A 12,390-nucleotide genomic window follows, 5' to 3' on the forward strand; every position below is an offset into this window, starting at 1 on the left:
ACCTAAATTAAAATGGAAAAGTAGTTGAATGCCTAAGTAGTATTTGTAACCATGATATACTATTGGCTAGTGGAAAAATTTTGTTTCTAGAGGATCTAAAGGTTATGGTAAAAGGTCAAATTGCATTATGGCCAGTATATCCAATGAAAATTTTTAAAAGATTTATTTATTTATGTGTATGCACATGGGTCTCTCTGTGTGTATGTGCCCATGATTAAAGATGCTCTTGGAGGCCAAAACGGTGTCAGATCCTCTGGAGCTGGAGTTGCAAAGATGCAGGTGTTGGGAGTAGAACTGAGGTCTTCTGCAAGAATAGTACATGCTCTTAGCTGCTATGTCATATCTGCAGCCCCCATAGTCCATACTATCAGCAGGTGCTTTCTACCATTTTATTTTATGACATTTTAATCAGCCTCAAGTTTTCATTTGTTGTTGTTTATTGGCATTCATTCTGACAAGTAAGGGAGCATTGCCATACATAGGCAAACAGAAGTGTGCATTCCTTCCACAAAATCATATGAATTTCACTTGGTTCTTGATTACCCAGTTAGCTCAATCATGAGGGGAGAGGATTCTTGCTTGGCTAAGTCAGGCTGAGTTAATTATGTTTCCTTTGCCTCCCTGTTACAATCTGTGTGCTCCTTTAACAATGCACTTATCATGATGGATTTCAATTATCAGTTCATGGGGATGAATCTCTAGTCTTGAGGGATGAAAGATGCCTGTTTTTTTTTAACCTTTTCTTTAAACTTATGGCTAGTTCTCACTCAAGACTTGAGAGATAAGCAATATGAAAATAGAATTTTGCCTTGCTGAAACCATCTCCTTATATTTCAGTAGATCCACTGGGAAGGATTGAGAATAGTGGCTTCCTCGTTCCTTATATTGATGCAAATAAGAAGATAAACCTATGTATTTGTTCCTCCCACTCCACATAGTATTCCTATTGTGGAGAGTCTAGAAAAGAGTCTACTTAAGTGATGGGTCCTTACCGTAAACTGCTGAGTCTGAGATGATCCTCTGTATGCAAAATGTCTATGTCAGATAATGTTGAACTGTCTTATAATGAAATTGCAGACAGAATCATTCCCATGAACCAAATCTATCTTCTAGAGTACAGTAAAGGGAAATTTATCACCACGTGACAACTTTTCAATAAAACTGTGAGCAGAGCAAATATTATGGAACTCATGAAGAAAATTTGCAAGCCGGATGGCTTTTTCTGTATTTGGAGAAATTATAACATTTTCTATTGGTTCATAAGTATTCTAGTAACAGGACCATTGTTAATGTTGCAGTTTATAATTTGCTGCCATAAGATTGTTGCATGAGTATTCCTTTTTTCATTAGTTCTTTGAGTGTTTTGCACAATGAATTTTAATCATATTCACCTTCTCTCCCTAGATTCCTCACAGATTTACTCTTCTCCCATCATCTTCCCATCCAACATTTTGTCTTAACCCCCTCCCATTAAGGTCAAAATTTGTGCTGCCCAAATATTCTTGGATGTGTGACCTTCCACTGGAGCATGGTTGACTTGTCAAAGGGTAAGAAAGTTGAGACGCTGAGTTATAGCTCATATAATGGCAACAACTTTAAAAGAAACTGGGTAGTATTTCATGTATATTATCTTCACAGGATTTCAAAATCACTGGCTCTAGGGCTGGGAAGATAGTTCAGTGCTTGTGGTAGAAACATGAGAACCCGAGTCCAGATCCACAGAACTTACATAAAAGCCCAGTGCAGCAGGGGATGCTTGTAACTGCAATGCTGTGAGGTAGAGACAGGAGGGTTTCTAGGGCTTGCTAGCCAGCTAGCCTAGCTAACCAAATAAGTGAGCTCCATCCATAGTACCCACATAAAACTGAGGTGCAGCAGGGTGTGCCTGTAATCACTGTGCTGAAGAGACAGAGAGAAGATGATTGTTGGATGGAACTTGTTGGTTAGTCAGTCTAGCTGAATCAATATGCTGCAGGTTCAGTGAGAGACCCTGCCTTAAAAACATAAGATGGGGAAGCAATTGAGGAAGACACCTGATGCCAAACTCTGTCCTCCATGTGTGAAGACAGACAGACAGACAGAGATTGATCCCTGGCTATAGTCAGTTAGCAGGGTTTTTCTGGTGGAGGCTACAGTTGGTAGAGTCACCTGGGAAATGTATCACTGAGAAGTGTTTTCAAGAAAAACTCTTTTTCCTTCCAACATGGACACTTAGTGCTTCATTTTCAACAGGTGGAGAATAAAAAACAGCTGAACACAACTCTCACTCTTTGGGAAAAAGGTGTGAACAACACTCCTCCTCTCTGAAGACAGAAATGCCTGAGGATTCAGGTATGGGCCTGTTGCCACCCCTTATTGATGTGACTAATGCAGAAGAGTTAATGGCTCTGCTAGGAGGTGCACTTTCCTGCCACTACTTGAAGCTCTCCTTGAGCATCTTGGTGGGGGTTGCTATGGATACCAAATGGTACAGGGGATTAGGTCAGTGTTTTAAAGACTGCATTGTGCTTGAGTGGGTGAGACAGAAATTAAGTTAATGTGTGTGAAAAAAGGATGTGTGTTTCCTTTGCACGTTTGAGAAAACTGAATCAAAGCAGCCCATCAAGTAAAAATTGATTTTCTATTGGCCAGGAAAGAGGGAGGAGGAGCGATTTATTGATTATTGAGTAGGAGGTTCTCGAGTTAAGCACAAGCAGTAGTTTGAAAGATGTCAAGAGATGTGCAAAGGACTCTCAGAACTCTTGAAGTGACATCAGTTGAAGGCAAGGCACTTAGGAGTAGCCATTAAGAAGCTTTCTATAAGAATCCTCTTTGACTGTCTAGACATTCTTTCAACGTGTCTGATTTTCATCTCTTAACCCAAGACATTGTAGTACTGAGGTCACATTGTATTGTGATTCTTTTCTCTTATTTACCTTCAAAGGGGTAGTAAGTGTACAATGTGCAAATCGCTTATTCACTTTTCCTGGTGTTCACAGTCTTAAACTTGGCAGGCATATCTTTTATCAATAGTGAATTTTGTCAGGAGCCCCACTTCTTGCTCCACTTTTCTAAAGACAGGGTCTCACTATGTAGCCCTGTCTAGCTTGGAGCTTGCTATGTAGAGCAGGCTGGCCAGGGACTCAGAGTTACAAGTGACTCTACCTCATGAGTGCTAGGATGAAAGGCATGTATCACTAGCCTTTGCTAGTTATTAACAATACTTTAGATTACAGCTACAGCTAAGACTGCTACAAAAGATTCAACTAAAGACATGAGAACAATTTCAGTTCATGCACCTTAGTTTGAACAGTACTTTGTATAACCAGTTCACCTTACTGTGTTAGGCAAGATGTATTTTGCCTACTGCACTACAATAAAATAAAAAAAAAGAACTAATTGTCACTGTTTTGGTGCCACTCTCAAATCTAAACCTTAATGATGAGTATGGAAATGTAGTATCATGCTGCAAAGACAATCAGGAAGACTCCCTACGTTCTGAGAACGTTCTGTGGTGGTCACAGGTTTGTCACTGACCTCTCTGACTCAGCCAGGTCAGACTCCTTCAGATTATAGGGACTTTCATCCTTTTTGAGTTCTCAGGCTGCACGATCACAAGTTCCACCCTTCATTCACTCACTCCTCTTCATGAAGTGAGGTACGTGATTCTAATTATAATGCCTTATATTTGTAGACTTGCCCTCAATAGGCATCTTAGAATGCCTTAGAGGAACTGCCTGATTCATCCTAAAGTCATGCTGGTAGGGCAGGGAAGGATTTTTTCTTTTTATATTTCATGGCTGACATCACTAAAGTAACAAAAAGATGAGGGGGCTGTGCAAGGGCAGACATGATTTTGAAAAAGAATTTATGTAGAGTTTTAATCTTTGGCCTCGAGCTGTATTCCTCAGTAGATACTGCATCAGATGCTACTATTTTTCAGAGTGAAACGGGTAATATTTGCTCAGTTGGAAGGCTATTTGATAGCTATATATGTTGATTAAAAATAAGTTGGCTGGGCATGGTGGTGTACTCGGGAAGCAGAGGCAGGCAGATCTCTGTGAGTTTGAGGCAAGCCTGGTCTACACAGCTAGTTCTAGGCTAGCCAGAGGTATATAATGAGTCTCTGTCTTTAAAAAAAAAGAAAGGAAAAAAAAGAAGGTTGATAATAGAATAGTAGTGTTTGGCTACCACCTTCTATTTTAGCTCTGCTCCTAGTAATATGACACTAGGTGTTACCAATCTACTTAATGCTTTGCCCTGTTTAGACCATTGTGTGGTTCCTTTCAGTTGTCAATTCGTTATGACCTTTGGGCAAAGACAGTTTGACCCTGCCATATCTGGACTGAGGCAAAGGTGTCCCAACAAGGATAAGATTCATTGAACTGGAAAGGTCAACTGAGTGTTTTATGAAATGCCGTGCTTGTTTAGGGTTGTTTCCATGTTCAGTAGCATGTAAGTCCAGACATTTGCATGGCTCTATCATTTGCATTTGCCTCTTACTGTTAGCATGGTGAAGAAGTCAAATCTCCATGTTTTATTTTATTTTTTGTTACTGTTCTTATTTTGCATTTGCTTGGTGCCTCTCTGTAGGGGAACTTAGAGGTCTAAATTATTTTAAATATAAGGGTCCTATGGCAACGTGGGTTTGAACAATAGCTAGCTTTTGTGTTGCTCTTATGAACTGTGGTTCTCATAGCATTCTTCAAACGGTTTGTTGTAACATCTGTTAGAATCTAGTAAAGAGCTCCTCTAATCATGCAGCTGCATGACAAACTTTCTAATTACTACATTTTTGTTGCTCTTAATCTGAGAAAATTTCCTAATAAAGCCCAATGGTGATTTAAAAAATACTTAGTGTTTCCAAGCCAGTAATTGAAACCCGCAGGACTGACTGTCAAACTCTCAGTGCCTGCAAAGACTGAACTAAGGTGTTCACAGTGGAAGCCACACAAACTCAGGCATGTTGGGGGCTTTCTTCCTGTGTCAATAGAAAATACATGCACTTCCTATAGCGGGATAACATGGCTATACTTGGTTAAGGCTTTCTTCTATTTTTGGTTTAAATATAGCTATTTTGAATTCCCATTTGATTTGTAACAGGGTCAACTAAAAACAAAAATGATATTTACATCAATTTTATTGTTGTATTTGTATTGGTTCCTATGTTTAAGATCTGGGAATAAAGTACCAGACTTAGTCCTAAAATTCTGATGTTATATGGGAGGGGTGAGTATGTCTTGATTCAATATACATTTTTTTTCTGTTTTCCCCTTGATGTTTCTATATGCAAAGGGCATGCAAGCAGGAGGAGAGTAGTTGATGTAGATATAGCCAGGGACTTAGGATAGGTTTGTAATGAACAAACAAATCTCAGTTAATCAGAATCCAACTACCAGAAGCCTTTAATTAATAGGAATTTTCCCTAGGCATTTTCTGGAAGGGCTGATGTGATATTTATATTCATACGTATGTGGTACTAGTTTTGAACAAACATAAACTCTTATTAACAGGGACATGCATTGTTCTGTGCTCTAAGGACAGAGGTAAATGATGAACTTCCTAGTGGTGCTGTGGCCTTAAGGGTATGTTATCTCATTCTCCTTATCATCTGTTTTCCCAAGTCTCAGAAAAGCTCCCTGATGTTCAGCCTTTCCAGAACCTCAGTCAGCAAAAAACCATTTAATGACGGTCACTAGCTGGCAATCCGAGAAAGCAAGAAAGTTGACTCACACATTTGTGATAGTTGTCATATTCTGCCTTCCAGAATTATTGTGCTTCCTTATCAGCTTGTTAGACTGTAAATTTCCTTAGGAAGGAAGACTTACTGTTTTCCACTTACCACGTTTAGCATGAGGTAAGACAAAAGGGATCTGTTCTCTCTCTCCTTTTCTTTCCCCCCCTTTCTGTTTTTTAAACTTTCTTTTTTTCTCCCTTTCTCCCTTCCCCCATTCTCTCTCTCCCACTGTCTTTCCTCCCTGTCATTAAACCCAGAGCATTACACACACTTTACCACTGAGATATATGATCCCTATCCCCTCCGTCAATATTTCATTAATTAATTCTCTATCCTGTTTTTCAAAGCACTGGGAATCATAGTTTCTTGGACCTGGAAGTCTATTGGAACATTTAACACATTTGCTTTAGGATTAGGAAATGAGGTATATTTTGAAGTCTTATGGTTTGGGGCTAAAACCCAGGTCTCTTGCCTCAAGCTTGTATATTCTGCTTTATAAAACTCCTGGATATCTTCCTTCATCTCAAAGAATTTTAGTCCTTGAGAATTTTCAGAAGGAACTCTGAAGTTAGTTAATGAAAAGTAATTAGAATTTTTGTTGATTTTTAAAATATCCCTCCAAGCCTCCTAGGAAATAATCAAGTGAATAATGAGCTATCAGATTTTTAAAAATGAGAAGAGGAAACTGTTGGTCTACTAGGAGCATTTCCTTTTTGAGGCCAACAATTTCTATCATCTGAAACAAACAAGAGTCTTTCTGTTCCAAAGTAATGATCTTGAATGAGTTTTTTCTTTTTCTTTTTCCAGAGGGGATTTGCTTCTAAATATTCACCAAGCCAGTTTATGGGAAGTATGACCAGATAATCAAGCCATTTGTTTTAATAAGCCAAAGCTAAAGTCCCTCAATGTAGACTACTACTGTCTGTTACCAGCTCCCAGGATAAACATTGTATGTTAGGGAGCAAGTTTATTTTTTACTGCCAGTGATTGTCCAAGTCACCTAACATACTGAAGGATTTCAGTTCAAGTACAGAGTCCTACTCACTTAAGGTTAGAGAGGACCTCAGGTTGAAATTGAGAGAAGTCATGTTTACAATGGATATTTTCAGGTAATCGAGCAGTATGTTTTGCTTTGCCAATGCTGTTCTAGAGTTTGGAAGTGCATTTATTTTTGCTTCAAAGTATTTATTCAAGTGTTTCCACAATGTTAAGCATGGAAACAGGGAAAGAAATGGTACAGGAAAACAAAGAAAAGGAGGTTATTTTCTTTTACTGTTGAATCTAGAAGCAGCCAGAGAGACAGCATTCTTCTGTTTCCCTCTTTCCCAGTCTCCCATGGACAAGCTTTCAAATATAGATCAGTGTGTAGAAAAAGAATTTTTGGCATCCTTTCATCTCCTAGTGTGTGCTCCTTGGGCCGTGTCATTTCTTTTCCCATTTCCAACCATTTTAAGTTTCTCTCTGTAATTTGCATGTCTCATTAATCCTTTTCAAGGACCCCCTTTGTTACTTAACCAATCATGATATCTAGTGGTCTCTAGTTCTTAACCTGAAGACATGATGATTTCATGTTCTTGCTTAATATTATACACTTTAACCATTCAACATATTACATGACTTAGCTATTCACTGGCAGTAGGGATTCAACCTGCTCTATAACATGTCCTTTTTGTGTGGCCGATGAATTTCATTAAGGTTACTAAAAGAAGCGTGAAAGAGGGGTTTCTTTCAAGAGCATGGACACTTTACTATACCACTGAAGAAAGTATCTCTTACTTCCCCAGTAACCATTAACTGCCTGTAGAAACTCAGAGAGAGGTGGGGCCTCATGAATTCTCATCCTCCCTCATAGCAAGAGGTTAGTGAACAAAAGCTTGTGTGTTTCCTGCAGCCAATCACAGCTGCTATAAGTTTGATTGTTTGATAGCCTCTTGTACTAGAGAACCAGTACACCACAAGGATCCACTTCTTCCTCCAGCTCTTACGTTCTTTCTGTTCTCCCATTGACCTTGTCTTCTGTGCTGTTCCCTGAACCTGTGATGGTGTAATAGACATGCACCATTCATGGCTGAGCATTCAACAGTCTTCTCAATTATTTATGTGTTTGTGTGCATACCCGATTGCCTGTATGTGCACCATGTGCATGTGGGTACCAGGGGAGGTCAAGAGAAATTATCAGTATACCCGGCATGACTGCCACACAATGTGGGAACTAAAGGCTGGTCCTCTGCAAGAGCAGCCAGTGCTTTTACCTGCTGAGCCACCTCTGTATCCCTATATAGTCACTTATTCTCAGCACTTTGACAGGTTATAATTCTCTGCAGCCACCACTATTTTCTTTTCCAAATTTTCAGTAGCATAAAAGAGAATGCCTAGAGGTTAAAGCAAAATAGAAGAGGGCATCAGGAAGTTTATCTGGGATCCCCTTTCACCCACTCCAGTGAGAATATGGAAGGGCATTATCTTCCAAAGAAGTAATGAGAGTATTGCTCTCTTCCAGTTCTACCAGATGCCTAGTTTATTTTTCATAGTAGTCAAATTAGTGGGGAAGAAAATCCACTACTCAAAAAAAAAAAAAAAAAAAAAAAACACCTTCCCAAACTTAGCCTCACTGAAGAATACCATTATAGGCAACTTCAGGGCTACAATTTATGATGAACAAAACTGGGAAATAGAGAAAAAATTGACTACAAAAACAAACTGTATATTCTGAAAATGGGATTAATGTTTTTAGGCAATGAGAGCTACGAATGAATAGAAGCACACTTGTTCTTAACATTATCTGGGCCCATAGCCAGAATCCAAGTGAAGGGCCACATACATATACAAATGCTAAAATTCCTACAACAAAGTACTCTTTGGCTTGGCCTGTGTGCCAGTCAATGTTCTATAGCTTGTTTCTATAAATAAAGCCATAAGCTGATGGAATAAGGTTCTTCTCAAGACCTGTTATATACAGGAATCTGCTGGAGTAGACAGGATAGTGCAGGGCAAGGTCTAAAGGAAGACCTGTGTTCAGACCTTGTGGTGGCTAAAGCTACCCTACATCTGATAAGCGTGGTTTCTCAAATTCTCTAAGAAGGCAGTTAAGGTCCCCCTGAAACCTTCTTTTCTGACTTGGCCATGCCAAAACATTCTTTATGCTTTCCAAAGCTTTGTGATATAAAGTAGCTTGGAGATAGAGAATGAACTTATTTGGAGAAACTTACATCCTAAATGTCCTCTACTTTGGTTTGGGAAAGCCAATTGGAAACACTGTGTATTTTCTCTTGCTTTATGGCACAAATTGAAATTTTCTCCTATTCTGCCCGACCGCCTCTGAAACTTCCTGGGGCTGTGTGTTCTGATTTGGCACTTTCGGTTTGGTGTTTGTGTCTGCCTTCTCTTTGCCTTGTCCCCTGATGCTCAGCATGCCACTAATCTTTCACTCTTAAGATCGCAGGGGGAGAAAAGATGTTTTTTGTGTGTTTCAGAGTTTGTGGTACAAGGAGTCCTCTAAAGCTTGACACTTACGGAAGTAGTTCCTTCTCCTTAGGGTCGAGTGGTGATGGTGGCAGGAGGGAGATCTGTGGCCCTTGCAGTCCTGCTGCTCAAGTCTAAGCACCCACCTGAAATACTCCTCCAATAAATATTTACACTTCAATTTCATGCTTGGCTTTCTAGGTTTTAAAGTGGGGGTGGGGCATTGCTGATCACATATTGCCAGAAGACATTGAAGACGATGAAGGTCACAATTCGTTGCCTGTTCTTTAGCTACGCTAGTTTTATATACAGATCACTCTGGGCAAGTCCTTCTCGCAATATATGACTTTGTGGGTCTCATTCCAAAGCTGGATTATTTTGGTACTGTAAGGAAATGAACCTGTTTGTTACAAATGAGCACTTTGGGAAAGCGTCGATTTGAGGGTCTATTTTCAATTCTCTGTGTTAATGGGATATGACTCCTCATCAAGTGGAGAAAATAACTGTGAAATGCCTGTTGTGTAAACAAAGCCACTTCAGGCCTCATCAGGATGCTTATCTTATAACTTCTGGTTGAATAAACCCCAACTGAAAAATTCAGTCAGATGCAGGGCCAATTAGTGCAATGATTAATTGTGTATGCAGCCAGATTCCCTGGGTTCAAATTCTAGCCTCACCAATTATTAGTTGTATGACTTCTAGGTCTCCTTTTCTTCATCTTTTAAAATGTACATAATATTTCAATATACCTTACAGGGTTATACATATTTTTACACACACACACACACACACACACACACACACACACACACACACACACATATATACACATATATGTATATATGTGCATATGTATATATTTTACCTTTAAACATATCTCTATATATATCTATATCTATATATTCATATTGCATAAATGGTATCTGGAATACTATAAGCACTTAATACTTTTTATTATTAAGAATGCCCAATTATCATATGTGACACAAGATTTTTAATTCCTTTGATTATTTTAAGTCATGCTTGAAAATCTAGTTGATCTTCAAATAGTGCTTGAGTTGATTGATCAATATGCATTACCTAAAGTTTCACTGAACATAAAAGCAGAGGTGTTTGAACATAATGAATTCAGTGAGATTCAAATGTAATATGACCCAAAATGGAACTGATAGCCTGGAAAATCCACAAGGACACCATTTTTGAGCAATAATCCTTAAGTGGCTTATTTTCCTAAGCAAAGAAACTCATCATGAGCAAATAGCTGCAGTTACCAGATATTGAGTAACTACTAGGATTGAACACTGTATTTTGTGCTTTTATACATTGCCTAATGTGATCCTCTATAGCCATTGGAGGATGGTAGTGAGACAGTTGTGTAAGTTGCGAAATTAAGTCTTAAACAAACAGATATTTTCCTCAGTGTCACACAATAGAATGGCGAGAGAGCTAGGATTTGAACCAATGTGTCTTTGCTTCCCAAGCTTATGTTTAGTCAAACTGTATCACACACAAAACTATTTTTAGAGACTAACTCAGATTGTCTTATGTGATAGTAAGTCAACTTAATGTTCTGCCAGGAGAGTTGGGAATAAGGGCTATGGGTTGGCGTGCTTCCATATTGTTTTCTTAACAGGCTCTTTTATATGACTCATGAAGAGATGCCTTGGCATGAGAATGTACCAGGAAAAAAATTCACACATTCTATCATTTTGCTGGGTAGAACAATGAAACATATTGGTTTGGGTTTCATTTAGTCCATTCAGGCAGAGGATATACTAATAATAATGTTTAGAAAAAGAAAAGGTGTGATAAAGAAACAAATGGAGAACATTTAAATGTCTTTAAGGGGGATAACTTTCTGGATATATGATACACAGACAAGTTAAGAATTGCAGTCAACCCTCTGTAAATTCTGGTTCTATATCTATGACTTCACCCAACATGGGATCAAAAATACCTTTAAAAACCCACATCTTTACTAAATACATACAGATCTTTTGCTTGTCATTATCCCCTGAATAACATAACAAATACATAGCATTTGTGTTTTACTCATTATTATCAACAGTCTAGAAATGAATTAAACTATACAGGTGGTTATGAATATGTCACATACAAATGTGATGCCACTTTATAAAAGGAGCGATATGGAGTTTTGTACCTGATATGAGTTCTGGAAACACAGATACCCAGTAATGATGCTTTTTTCCCCCTATTCATTAAGTCTTCTATACAGATCTTTATTTGCTAGCACACAGTATGAACTTGAAATTTGTGTGCACTTTAGAACAACAATCTAAAAAATGTGTGTTAATCTTAACTTTTCACTAATGCAACACAGTCTTGCCCTCATTCAGTCTGAACTGGGGAGATTTTCCTTTCTTCCACTTGCCTTTCCTTTATAATGAGTCCTTCTTAGTGCTGACTGTCTCTCTAGTCCAGTTAAGCTCATTTGCTGTAGTACTGTCCTTAGGCATGCAGAACAGTTGGTCAGTGCCCTCTTTATGGTAACTCTGTATACTTGAGCATGGTGATTAAACTGTTCTTGGAGCTCTTTCACCAAGACAAACAACCTCAACCCATAGAGCCTTTCCTCGCAGGTCCTGTTGTCATTTTCTTGTCACTCTTCTTTGGATCATCTCTAATTGCTTTGCCATCGTTTTAAGATAGAACCTGATGAGCGGGCCACATTCGAGTTTGATGAGTTATTTAATGAGTAACTTAGAAATTAAGGAAGATGGTGCAGTTTAACACATGAACACTAGACTGGGAGTCAGAAGACCCATGTTTCACACTTCTTCTGTCACATACTGATACTGAACTGCAAGTCATTTTTTCTTTTTACATTTCATTTTTTTAATTTAAGAATATTTTTATTCATTTTATATACCAACCACAGATCCCCCTCTCATCCCTCCTCCCACTTCTCCCAAGCCTAGCCCCCATCCCCTCCTCCAAAAGGGCAAGGCTTCCCATGGGGAGTCAACAAAGCCTGGTAATTCTCTGCATATGGGAGACAGTTGTGTAGCTTGGTTTGTTTGAGGGGCCCCTGGCAGTGGGATCAGGATATATCCCTGGTGCATGAGCTGGTCTTTTGGAGCCTATTACCTATAGTGGGATACCTTGCTCAGCCATGATGGGGGGGCGCGCGGTTGGTCCTGCCTCAACTGAATGTACGTCGAAGTCAAATTTTGACAAGTCATCTAGAACTC

General features: G+C 38.9%; 1 protein-coding gene and 1 long non-coding RNA gene across 8 annotated transcripts in view; one reads left to right on the forward strand and one right to left on the reverse strand.

Annotated features, from left to right (window-relative positions):
* The window catches only part of Gria3 (glutamate ionotropic receptor AMPA type subunit 3), a 284,667-nt gene that overhangs the window by 127,852 nt on the left and 144,425 nt on the right, over positions 1–12,390 (reverse strand). The gene's annotated exons all lie outside the window — the stretch shown is intronic.
* LOC121825874 (uncharacterized) overlaps positions 1,416–12,390 on the forward strand; it is a 55,574-nt gene continuing 44,599 nt past the window's right edge. Inside the window, exons 1-2 of the long non-coding RNA XR_013048256.1 lie at positions 1,416–1,547; positions 2,233–2,331. This is a non-coding gene — a long non-coding RNA (uncharacterized LOC121825874). The remainder of the gene's footprint in view (positions 1,548–2,232; positions 2,332–12,390) is intronic.

Source organism: Peromyscus maniculatus, chromosome X (genome assembly GCF_049852395.1).
Source record: "Peromyscus maniculatus bairdii isolate BWxNUB_F1_BW_parent chromosome X, HU_Pman_BW_mat_3.1, whole genome shotgun sequence".
In the NCBI taxonomy this organism is placed as follows: Eukaryota; Metazoa; Chordata; class Mammalia; order Rodentia; family Cricetidae; genus Peromyscus; species Peromyscus maniculatus.